Source organism: Echiichthys vipera (assembly GCF_963691815.1).
Source record: "Echiichthys vipera genome assembly, chromosome: 12".
Classification (NCBI taxonomy): Eukaryota; Metazoa; Chordata; class Actinopteri; order Perciformes; family Trachinidae; genus Echiichthys; species Echiichthys vipera.
In genome coordinates this window covers 30,008,348-30,021,865 of record NC_139837.1, presented here as the reverse complement: position 1 = coordinate 30,021,865, position 13,518 = coordinate 30,008,348, and the positions used below count along the sequence as shown (strand labels likewise).

The 13,518-nt window shown below is 41.5% G+C and overlaps 1 protein-coding gene across 1 annotated transcript in view; it reads left to right on the top strand.

The window, feature by feature from the left end:
* nrxn3a (neurexin 3a) overlaps window positions 1-13,518 on the top strand; it is a gene marked incomplete at both ends in the record, with an annotated part of 319,661 nt that overhangs the window by 101,144 nt on the left and 204,999 nt on the right.

Below are 13,518 nucleotides of genomic sequence, written 5' to 3'. Positions count from 1 at the left end.
ACATGTAAGATTTAATTAGTGTTGTGTGATTTGATTTGATTTGATTTGATTTGATTTATTTAACAAATGTTGAAAGACATTAGGTTAAAAAAGAACATGCAAAGGAAACCCAGAAAACCCACAAGAGACTTGGCATGTAGGGTTCCCTACAATTATTCAACAATATTTATCATTATAGAAGAATATATATGTCCAGTATATATATTTATATACAGTATGTATATATATATATATATATATATACAGTATATATACAAACATATTCCATTTGTGTACAGTACACACACATATACATGAAAAAAAAAAAATTTGAACATAATAAAAAATAAATAAGAATAAAAAATAAATAAATACAAATATATAAATAAAAGAATAACAACAGGACAGAAGAAATGAACAAATCATTAAGGCAAGTGAATACAAATGTAAAAAGGAAAGAAAGAAACAGAAGAAAGAATTGTTAATCATTAATTACATTTTATTGTTATTTTGTTTCCTGTGTGTTTATATACATATATTGTTATACATATTCCATTTTGAAGAAAAAAAAGTCAGGCTTAATTTGGCAGCTGCTGTTATATTCTACATTTCCTGCTTCGTAGCTTCTTTTCTTTTTTGCCATCTGAGCACCAGAGGCCATCATGCAGTAGGTGGGAGATCATATTGCACTCGCCCGGGCGCGTAATCACTTATTTGATGTGTTTCCATGCCTGGTGTGTGTGTGTGTGTGTGTGTGTGTGTGTGTGTGTGTGTGTGTGTGTGTGTGTGTGTGTGTGTGTGTGTGTGTGTGTGTGTGTGTGTGTGTGTGTGTGTGTGTGTGTGTGTGTGTGTGTGTGTGTGTGTGTGTGTGTGTGTGTGTATGTATGCAGAATGTTGGCTATATGACTGTATTGATCTACATCAACATCATCCAATGCAAAGCTGCTTCTGTGGACTAAGGCTGTAGTTTTCTCTTTATGTGGTCCAGCTCTGTTGTCTGTCTCTCTCTTGGATTTCTTTCCATATTATTAGCTGTCCTTTTTTTCTATGCTCATTATTTCTGCATTTCAACCAATGAAATCAAACAACAATCCTCAAGACAAACTCAATTATACTGTATCTCTAGATTTTTTGGACCCAAATTGTGTTTTTCTACTAAAACCAAAAAGTGTGTATGATATGACTACCTAGTGATCGCTTGAAGGCTTTATTGTTGGGACGTGAAACACAACGAAGAAATTTGGTGCAAAAAGACTGTGAGCTACATATAGAAAATGGCATCATGAATGTATGCTGCCATATTCATTGCATTTGTGGCTGCAATCTGTGTTAATTCAGCATTTGATTTTCTAAGGCTATGTTCTTCGTCATTCTTAAAAAGTTTTTTATCCACACGGCCTCGGCTCAAGAAATATCTGTGTCCACGCGAATCCAGTGAAAACGACTCCAAACGCTGTTGTACATATGCCAGGCCTGGATGTGGCACTGTAACTGCCACAGAAATACACCAATAACGGAGAAGAAGAGACGGGGAGATGCTGTGGAGAATACAAACACTGGAGAGTTTCTCTCCAAATCTCTCCATAACCAATCTAGCAATTTATTCAGACCATCGGGAAAAAGGGAGAAATATTTGGTCGGCCTAACTCATTCACATGCATGTGGCTTAGATGTTGGGTCTGTCTCTCTCCTCTCACGCAGCAGCACTGTTGTTGTTATGTGGCGCCGCAGGGTTAGATTTTGGCGTGAAGCGCGGTGCCTGAGAGGGGGTCCGAGGTGGGTTGATGCCGGCCTTTACACAGTTTTGCCATCGAGATGAAAACGCAGCGGGGGGAGTTTTCAAATCTTAAACTCTGTGATTCACCTTCAAAAGATACCGTTTTCAGGCTCCGATAACACCTGCTGTGTGTGGATAGTCAGCCAAAACGATACTTAAGTTGTGTGGTTAGGTTTCTCAGTGCCGTGAGGCTGCATTTGAGCAAACATCGCACCCAGACCATAGTCACTTACATCTGTGGAGACAACTGAGCGGAGTGTGGGGTCATAGAGGACAAGGGCCGGAGTAGCTACCAGGAGCTTTTTAACTTCCTCAAAAAAGCTTTGAGCAGCTTCAGTCTATATGAATGATTCTGTCTCAATGGCACACTCACACATCGGGGCAACAACTGTAGCAAAGCCTGGCAACAATTTAGAATACAATGAGGCAAGGCCTTTGGAAGACCTAAGAGTGTCTGCGTCGGAAGGGGGCGGGGAATTCAGGATTGCATCAATGTGTTTGGTCAGGCAGGATCCCCTCGGCAGTGATGACATGACCAAGAAACCACAATGTAGTCTGCTTGAAATGGCACGTGTCGTCATTCAGGACTAAACCGGCCTCTTTTAGTTTCAGCAGGACAGTTCTGAGGCTACAGTCATGATCAACAGGTGTGGTCCCATTAATGATCAGATCATCTAGGTAGTTTTTTACACCAGGTATGCCCTGTAGAATTGTCGCCATTATTTTTTGAAAAGCAGAGGGTGCTAATGCTAAGCTGTAGGGCACCCTGCAAAACCTGATGAGACCCTCATGTGTAGTGAAGGCAGTAATGTCTCTACTGTCCTTGTGGAGAGGCAACTGATAGTAAGGATTTGACAGATCAATCGTAGAAAATACCATAGCTCCTCGCAGATAGGCCAGCAGTTCATCGGTGTGAGGCAGTGGGTAGCTGTTCACCACTTTTCTTAGCAGTGACCGTAATGGGGGAAACCCAGGCAGAAGCATCGATCTTCTCTGTGACGCCAGCCTTTAGCAAGCGATTGAGCTCAGCAGAGACAGCGTCTCTGATTGCAAAAGGCAAACGCTGCACCTTCTGATGCACTGGTGTAATGGTGGGGTCAAGCTTAACCTGATGCATAAAGTTCTTTACACACCCAATGTCAGGAGCATCCAAAGCAGTAGATGTTGTAGACATCACTGGTGTGGGCGGCATTAAGGGTGAGATGAATATCACCTCTGATGCACAGGTCCAGGGCAGTAAATAAGTCCATACCTAGTAGTGCTGTCCCTCTCTCCACTATGAAGAACTTTGCTGCAGCAGAGGTAGTGTCCATGTGTACTTGAGCATGCAGACGTCCTAGTACAGGAATTTTGTCTCTTGTGTAGGTCATCAGCCTTGTAGATGTTGCCGACAGTGGGTTGTCTCGGAAGAATGTCTGGTAGATTTGGTGTGGCAGTATTGACACAGCAAAACCAGTATCAACAACAAGTTGCATTGACACAGCAGGAGTAGTAGGAGTGGCGACATTAACATTACATAGCAGTCTCTTTGGGGCATGTGTCGAATTCTCCAGTTACACTATGGTGACATCAGGTAACTGCACTTCATGCACATCACTGGATGGGGCTGAACTACACACCCTAGCATAATGTCCTTTTTTACTGCACTGGGCGGAATTTGCTAAATGCTTATCTAAGCCACATCTGAAAAGTTGAATCCGGCAGCAGTAGAAGATCCTCCCCCCCTTAGCGCCAAGGCAATGAAGTAAAGTAGCTCTCTTGCAGGCTGTTGGCCAAGAGTTCCCGGATGCATTTATCACTACCAAGTAGTTGTTGAAGATACAGAGCCACATGTCGAACACAGTGCTGCTGGTCTTTCAAGGAGGGGAAGCTCATTTTTCCGGCCTACATCATACATGTGTTTGTTTATTTATATGTAAATTCTACCCTTCGTTACTTTTCAAGAAAATTATCCATGACCTTGTCGCAAAACACGTTTTTAACAAAGAAAAAGTCGCTGGGGATCGGTAAAGTCTCCGGATCAGTTTAGAACAACGGAATGAAAAACTCGGAAAAGGTTCTGCTGGATGTTTATTCTTTAAGATCGTTGATTCGCTCATTTAGCTGTCAATCAAAAAAGGATTCCGCCTCAGACAGCTCATCCAATCATCATGCAGAAGCTGAGTGTCCGGGCCAGCCCACTCCTCCATAGACCCCTGGAGACACGGCATCTGATGGGCGGGACAAAGCCCAGCATTTATCCAATGACTGTCTAGTTTCCCTGCAGTGGAACAACCCGCTCTACGCTTTGCCATTGACGTCAGTAGAAGCTGAGTGTCCGACTGTGAAAAGCGCTGTGGCGCTCTGGGGATGAAAGAGAAGGAAGTTGCGCCGGTTACCTGTGTTAAGTAGCTGATTCTGAACAAAAGATGAAGGCTTTCTACAAAACACAGCAGTACATATTTCACCTCTTTTTTTGTTTTTTTTGGAGACATTTTAGGGGAAGCAGTCTTGTAGCAATCGGCATTGGTCAAACATCTTGACAACTCGTCAACGTTGTCGAAATCCTCGTCGCCAATTTGTATTGTAGTGAAGAATGGAGACAGACTTTGCAACTACCACAACTACTTTACTCTTAACGTGCTCAGCAGGAAGTACAAGCATCACAACAACTACTTCTTCTCCACACATACATACATGGTCCTGTTTTTTTTCACGATGGCTGTGATTTTAGAATGCAGGTTTGTGACTAAATAATATGGTCCAGAGCCAACAAAACAAACAAGTAGTTCACCCCCCAATGATATAAGATAATTATTCTGTTCCTATTATTCTATTCTAACATTAAATAAATATTAAAAGTCAAATATTTCATGGAATTGTAGGAAGATATCATGTAAAATTGCACTCAAATATGTTAATTGTGTTAAGTTAAAGTCTTTTTTATTTATTACATTTTTTATACAGTTTATCTTTATTTTTTATTTTACAGTATTTTTCATTTTTCCAGGAGACATTTTCCAGCACCCCTTCTACTGGCAACAGTGTATAAAAAGGGGCTTTTTGAAAGTCTTTCTTTAAACAAGTATTTGGCTTCCACTTACTGACTGAGGGTCATAATTGAACCTCCTGTATATGTACTACATCCCTGCTAATATTTAGCAGATTTGTGGGGTGTTTGTGTAATAGTCTTACCCCCTCCTCCCACATCTCACCACCACCACCCCTTCACCTTTGCTATCATCATGAACGTGTAATTGAAAAGATGAGGGAATTAATGAAATACTGCTAATGCCACGAGATGAAAAAGGATCTGGCAAATTCAAATTGGCTGGTTATGAAACTGCTTTGAGAGGAGAGCTGCTTGGCAAAAATGAATCATTTTCATCTGAGGGGAGAGACAGAGAATCAGCAGGCTCATAAATGGATAATCTTGACATTTATGTTTTTCCCCTCTCTCTTTATTAGTTTATCATTGCACTACTGAACCTCTGTGTGTTTGTTACTTTGCAAAATGATTTAATAGATAAAGAGAAATGTTCCAAAACCATATATTTTATGTCACTTGGCCATTTTTGATATGTTTAGAGAACTGGCAAGTAGAACAGCAGGGAAACATCACTATGCCACATTTTCCAAGTTTTGATCCTAAATGATCAAATCCCTTAATGATGTGATCAAATCCCTATTAAAAAAAATACTGTTTGTGCCATATATTTTTACTTTGAAATGCGTTACATTACAGAAACCAAGAACCTCTGCATGATCATCCTCCTGGTCTTTGTGTGTTAAATATAAAATAATCAAATAGTTTATTGGTCTCATACACTGTCCTGGTGCTGGAAATACTCAGTAGAGTATTAAATCCACCAATGAAAATATTTCCTCCTGTTTGAGTGATGTGTGTTAGAAACTGCAGTGACTTGGGGAAATTATTGAGCTTTTAAAACATTTAACAAGGCAGCCATTTTAAGCCTTTCATGATCTTATACTCTGGGGCTGCTTGGATCCTCTTCTTTTGGTTTTGGCAAACTGCTCCATTTGATATGCTGGTATGCAGTTGAAGGTGTACATGCTGTTATACTGTACTTGTCTCACTCGCTTCTAATGTTCAGTCCCTACTCTGAGTGAAAGGGAGGATCCAGCACTCACATTCCTATTTAGTGCAACAGAGATAATGCTCCCCTCCCTCTTATGCTCCTTTTCTTTTCCTATCTCCCCACATCATGTTCACAAGCGTTCTCTCTCCATCCTGTTCTCTAACAGGTTTTACTCCTGTACACTGCTGTGGTCAGTTGAGCCAGAGAGTGAGGGAGACACACCCAGGGCAGTTGCTAGGAATTCTGGGCCCCCTGAAAGAATATCGGTGTGGGCCCCTCTACCCTATTGAGTTAAATTATATATATTGTATACAATAATGGTGGTCGTCAGTAGCTCAGTCCGTTGGGACTTGGCTTGAGAACCAGAAGGTGACTGGTTCAAGTCCTGGTATGGATAAAATATTTTTAAACCATTCAAAAGTCAGTGTAAACTGTCCAAAATTCTAAATAGTCTTTTTTTTACTTTGTTGTTGTCAAAAAAACAGAACAACAACGACAAATCTTTGAACAATTAACTTTTTTTGTATTTAGACTATTCAAATGTCCCACTAATGACACATTTTACAAGACCACATTGAACACATCATGAAAACGTAACTGACCTTCGTCAGATGCTCATAATTACTGAGTAGAAATTGAATGGGTCATAATACAATTGAATGCAGCCTCTGAATGGGCGCTTACTGGAGCACTGTCCGACAGTGTTATGTGCGAAACACACAGTCACGGTGGTAGCCCCTAAATTAGTAACGTTCAGTTATAGCTACTCTAGGAACCGTCGCTCTACAATGACCTGGCGATTTTTTTTAATGAACTGGCGACCTGTCCAGAGCGGGACCCGATGACAGCTAGCGTAGGCTCCAGCCTGCGCCCCGTCAAAGGTAATATTACAGACATTAAATGAATGAACAAGCAGGCTAATTGTTTAAGCCGCCCTCGGTAGTTTACTCTCACCATTCTTAAAAAAAAAAGGTTTTGATGTCTTGGGCCCCTGCTCTGCTGTTCCTACACCTGACCTCTTTCTCAACTCTTTTCTGGTGTCCAGACTTGTGTTTTTTGGGGGGCATACTAACTCTGCTGCAGTTAGCTTCTCTACCGGCTAGCACTTAATTCCGATGAGGAAGAACCCCGGGAAGAAAGAGCCGCGGTGTGGACCAAACCATTTTCTAAGAAGGGGCCAGGGGGGTTATTGAATAGAATAAACATATATATAGAGTATTGTACAACTTGTGGCTTTGTTTTAATTCGGATTCATTCGTATGAATATATATTAGTTCAGTGCATAATCATTTTGTCATAGAGGCTACTGGAGCAGTGTGTGGGCCCTGGCTGGCTGTGGGCCCTTAGAATTGTCATCACCTTTCCCCCCTATACGACGGCGCTGGACACACCCACTCAATCACACACGTGTATCATCTCCATAGGAACGACTCTCTGTACTTCTGTTCTAACCTCTGACTTTTCAGGCTTTTTTTCACAGCTGGATATAATTTGTAGCATTATAAAATAGAAATAAGGACAGAGATAGTGAGATACTCGCTACAGCTGCATTTCTAGTTGTGATGAAACGGCAAAAATAAAGTTTTTTCCCGATTCACTGCTTTGTTCTAGATTACGCAATCCCTCTCCTTATTCATTGTATTACTCACTAGACCCTCTCTCGGTCTCTCTCGGTCTCTTTTTCTCCCTTTCTCTATCCGTCTCTCTCTCTGTCTCTCTCCCTCTCTCTGTCTCTCTCTCTCTCTCTCTCTCTCACTCAGTTGAGCCTCCGTCCATAACGCCCATTTCAACCAGCTGACAGTTTGTCAGTGACATGACCAGCAGATTTCTCTAAGACCTGATTGGCTGTTGAAACAGTTCTAAAAGCAGCTGCTGGAGATTTGACAAGCTGAGTCTCAGGAGACAACATCAGCAGGTTTGAGTCCAGAAGAGACGGGTCAGTTCACACCGCTGCAACTTTCACCTGCAACGTTCTAAAACAGTTTCAGTTGTGAATCTTTGGTCTGAACTGAGCTTTTAAATATAAATTGGAACCAGCTTCATTCAGAGGCTTTCACTATCAGCTGTGAGGTTTGGACCCAGAATGCTACTGTTCTCACTCCATTTCTTGCTGCTGCATAAACACACACTGAACAGACAACTGTGAAAGAAATTCTCTGGAGTCCTCAGTGTTTCTCAAATCATGTCTTTACTAAATACTGCATGCATAACAGGAGAGAGGTCATACCAACAGCCGGGTCTCAACAATCTCTGCCTCTCTTCAAGTCACTTCAACATTTATACAGTTACATCAAAGCTTCTTACACACAATGACATTAAAGTAACAAAACACACTACTCAATGTTTATGACCCCAGTGGATGTTATCAGTGTTTACGACCCCCCTTTTTTTCACCCTTTGCAAAGCCCCTGTGACTCCTTCTCCACAATCCCCAGCACTCATTTACAGCTTGATTCTTATGTTAATCAAGGATTTACATTATAAACTGGAAAAAAACACTTATAAAGAAAGGAAAAATCCTGGTTAATTTCCACATTCCCCCCTTATGACACAAAGTGTCAAATAGAAATAACCTGGTGACCACTAATTTGTTCTATGACTACACACTGCAAACATTATTATAGGTTACCTTCTAACTCTCCCAATATAACGAGGAAAAAAATAAAAACAATGAAAAACATTTAAACAAAAATAATTCTATTCACACCGTTTCTTCATCTGAACCACTTACACTATATGGGTTCCCAGGGGCCCATTCTGAAATGTGACACAAATTCGATTCACACTCCTTACTTGGCTCACATGCTACTTTTACATATAATGGTGTTCCATCACCTCCAAGTATTCCCCCTATCCACTTATACACAAGGGCTCGCATACAAGTGAGTGTACAAGTACAAAAACACAAAGTTATACCAAACACAATTAGTACAGGAATACATACATGGACAATCATTGCACCCCAGGGACCAAATTGTTCAGTTAACCATTTGTTGAAACTAAAACCTGCTGATTCAGAGGGACCAAATGCATTACGAATCGTCTCCAGTGCTGTAATTACACTGGTCATATTATCTGAGTTATCAGGGATTACTGTAATACATGCGTCCCCTGTTAAATTCAAAGTCAGACACAGCCCTCCAGTTTTGCCAAAATATAATCAAGAGCCATTTCGTGTTTTAACAAAGTCAGCCTATGGGACTTGTCATTTGCCGCTTAGTATTGAAAACCTTTTATAGTTTCATTAGCAAAACCAGACATTGAATAGGTAATATTATCGATATGATCAGGACAATGTTTTACCTCAAGCTGGAACAAAGAATGCCAATTTGCTGGAGGACTTTGAACAACTAATGCAGTAGTATTTGAGCCGTATACCTTATTACTCATCCATGTTATAAACGAATACACAGGTCTACATGGGAAACATTCAATCCATTTTGAAAATATGTCAACAATTACAAGGCAATATTTGTACCCCTTGCATGGAGTGAGCTCAATAAAATCCATCATCAAATGTTCAAAGGGACCTTGAGGTTTGAGATGTGCTGATATAGGCATTTGCACACCTCTACCAACATTGTTGGTAGCACAAATCACACATTCTTTACAAAAGCTTTCCGCAAACATTGAAAACCCTGGCGCATACCATAGTCTATTTACAATATCTAACATCCCTCCTTTTGACGCATGGTCAGGACCACGGGTCAATTTCGCGAGAAAAGGGAATATAGATTTTGGAAGTAATGGAAGACCATTTACGTCTACCCAGACTTCAGATGGGAGTTTTGTGCACCCTTTTTTCTGCCAGAATGCTTTTTCACCAGCATCAGCTCCTGTTTGAAGCAAAGAGACATCATTAAGGGAAAAAAGATCATCCTGGACAACTAGGGGCATTTGCAACATTGGGGAGGCAGGGGCAAGAGCGGCTCCTTTAGCAGCTGCATCAGCTGTTGCATTTCCCTGTGACACAGGGTCATTAAACCCAGTGTGGGTTACATATACATACATATACATACCGCTACTGAGGTAGGCAGGAGTAATGCAGACAAAAGATTTAGGATTAATGGTCTATGAACAATAGGTTTTCCTGTAGAAGTAAAAAAAAAAGATTTTTTTTCCACAAAGTATGAAAATTATGGCAAACATTGAAAGCATATTGTGAATCTGTGTATACTGTAATATTCTATAAAAATATAATATGTAAATATATAAAATGAAAGCACGACTTAATGCGAATAACTCTGCTGCCTGAGCAGACAGGTTAACAGGCAGTTTGGCACTTTCAAGAATAGCTTGTTCAGTACATACAGCATAAGACACACAAGAGGAACCATCAGCTGGGTTTCTCATGGCACATCCATCTACAAAGAAAACATAATCAGCGTTAGACAGAGGGGTATCAAATAGTGCATCCCGTGGTTTTGATACAATGTCCACCACTTCCAGGCAAGAATGTGGTTCTCCATCTTCAGCTGTGGGAAGCAGAGTTGCAGGGTTAAGAACAGTACATCGTTTCAGGGTAACATGTGACATAGTAAGTAAGATATTCTGCCAATGCAGTAGTTGTGCCGGAGTCAGATGTGCTGTTTTAGCTTGCAGAATTAGAGAATGAACAGCATGCGGGACATGAACAGTCAAAGGACACATAGCCACAATGTCTGCTGTAGCTAAAACTGCTTCTGCTTCTGCTTCTGCTTCCGCTACAGCCCTTAAACATGCTACCATTGCTCTTTCTGTAGTAGAAAGGCGTTTTGAATAGTATCCAATTGGTCGTTGTTTGTCCCCATGGGACTGAGTGAGAACTGCTGACATAAATCCATTACATTCAGAAACAAAAAGATTAAAAGGTTTGGTCGGGTCTGGAAGTCCTAAACAAGGTGAGGTGGAGAGAGCTTGTTTCAAGTCAGTAAAAGCTGTCTCTGCCTCAAGAGTCCAAGTCACCAAGTCAGTCATGGCCAAATGTTTTCCCCCATGTGTTATGTCTTACATGGGTTGGGAGATCTCCGCAAAATTCCTAATCCATGGACGACAATAACCAGATAAGCCCAAGAAGGACATCATTTGGTTTTTTGTTTGTGGTTTTGGAACATCTAAAATTGCTTGAATACGGTCAGGACCCAATTTACGACCGTCTGGAGTGATTATATGACCAAGATACCGGACTGATTTTGAGACAAGCTGCAGCTTGTCTTTGGACACTTTGTGACCATTTTCTGCCAAAAAACAAAGTAGAGACACCGTGTCATTTTTACAATCCTCTCTTGTGGGTGAACACACAAGGAGATCGTCAACATACTGTACAAGTGTGCTCACACATGGTGGCTACCAATGCGACAGGTTTTTTACGCTACAGTCATTGCAAACAAAGTGGGACTGGAGGCAAAACCCTGTGGCATTGGCGTCCATGTATATCGTTTACCATTGAAAGTGAAAGCAAACCAGAATTGTGAATCAGGATGGACAGGGATACTGAAAAATGCATTTGCTAAGTCTATTACAGAAAAACCAACAAGAATCTGATGGAACCTGTGACAATAGTGTTGTAACATTTGGCACAGTTGGTGCTGGGTGTTGCACAGCATTATTTATGGCTCTGAGATCCTGAACTGGTCTCCACCCCCCATTTGTTTTTTTGATAGGCAGAATGGGGGAGTTGCATGGTGAATGAGGACATTCCACAATGGCACCTTGTTTTATGAGAGACTGAATGACAGGATCTATGCCTTCAACAGATTCTGGGCTAAGTGGATATTGTCTTTTGCATGGTCAGAAAACGGATTTTGGCTGAACAGTAACAGGAGTTGCTCCTTTTATATTTCCAAAATCAAATTTATTTTGAGCCCACAATTTCCCAGGTACTGTTGAAACCAATGCTTCCTCTTCAGTAGTTAATGTCATTAGTGTCACCTCATTTGTGTATGTGAGAATTTTCCGATTGACTGCTGCTTTCATGTTTACAGGATAAGATGTGATTTTCATTGATGGGGAGTAACAACTACCATTTGGTCTATTTTGCCAGTCTGTCGTCAGTAAAGCTGCCTTAACCGAGGGTCCCAATTTGGTCCATGTAACATCGGATTTTTTTGTCAGTGGAATGTGAGGCACAGACCCAGGCATTGAAAACAAGGTCAACTGAGTTTCAGACAGACTTACTGATGCAGCTGCGAACTTTAAACCCACAAAAACTGTATCTATACCTATGTCCTCCTTATACCCTCCTACATTCCATGTATTTTCATAGGTGTAATCTTTAGATTTTTGTGAGAAATGTGACACACACTGCAGATACTTAGGTGTCTCTGTAATCTGTGGTATCAGGGACAACAGCTTGTCTATATCCTTTAAATTAAGCAGGTCCCAAGAATATTGATGATCACTCCCAGGAACAGAGACAGGATATAGACCAGCTGTGGCACATGTTACCTTGATTCCTGTAGAATCACAATGTACATCAATGCCTAGACCACACATAAGGTCACGTGCTAACAAATTAACAGGACATACATCAGAGAGAAGGAATTGGTGCTCACCTCTGTAATCTCCAAAACATACAGTCAGTGGCTCAGACAATGGCTCAAAACCTGGAACCCCTGAAGCTCCTATTGTCTTCAAGAATTTACTTGTTTTGGGTGTCTCAGGGAGCAATTTAGATTGGATTACAGAGACCTGTGCTCCCGAATCTACAAGGAATGTCACATTAATACCTTGTATGTTTAACAGCAATGTAGGGGATGTTTTAGAGGCTCGTGTTAAGTGTACATATTGTTGATATGTGACAACTGGTTTGTCACTATTCTCAACAGTGTCTACATGTGTATAGGTGTCTATGTGTTGTATGCTCTGACCTGCCTCCACTGTTTCCTATGGTTGAGCTACCTGTAGCCCCGGAGACTGCACAGAGAGACCTCTTGGTGGTGCGTGCGGCCATGATTCCCCTGGATTTCTTCCTTCTTGCTGGGTGGGTGTCATTGTAGGACAATCATATGACAAATGCCCATGGCCCCCGCAATTGTAGCACTGTATCTTGTATCTGTCCCGGCTGTTGGTGTGCCCCTGTAAATTCTGTCTTGGACCCAGTCTACGCCTCCCTCTGGTGTTGGGTTGGTGCGACTTCCACTTCTTTTCAGGATTATATGCCCCACCCTGCTGGTAATACATCAGTTTAGCAGTCTGAAGTTTTCGTGTCTGTTTAGAGTCCAAATCTACCTTATTTCGTTCGGCGTGTAGAACGTGTGTCCAAACATTCGCTATGGTCCCAGTCGCCCATCCAACACATGTAGCCATGACACGATCCTTGAGGCTAGGATGAAGTCCATTAATCAAAGCTGTTTTCAGCAAATCATTGTATACCTCATTGTCTGCGTCGATGCCGGAGTGAGCTGCGAAAACAGATTCCATGCGAGTGCGATAGTCAGCTGCTAACTCACCCTCCTTTTGTTTTGTGTTGTGGATCTCAGGCCAACACACTCTTAAGGGGAAAGCAGCAAGGACAGCTTCAGCCAGTCTGGTCATCATGTCATTGGAACACATTGATCCAACAGATGGGGATGAAGACCAGTTGGCCGGTCGGATGTTGGCCCATTTGAGCTTAAAGCACCTCCGACACAAAAAAATGCTTTGTTCTTCCTCCTCAGATTCCAGATCTGACTGTGTCACAGTGAGCAGGGCTTCAATGAGTCT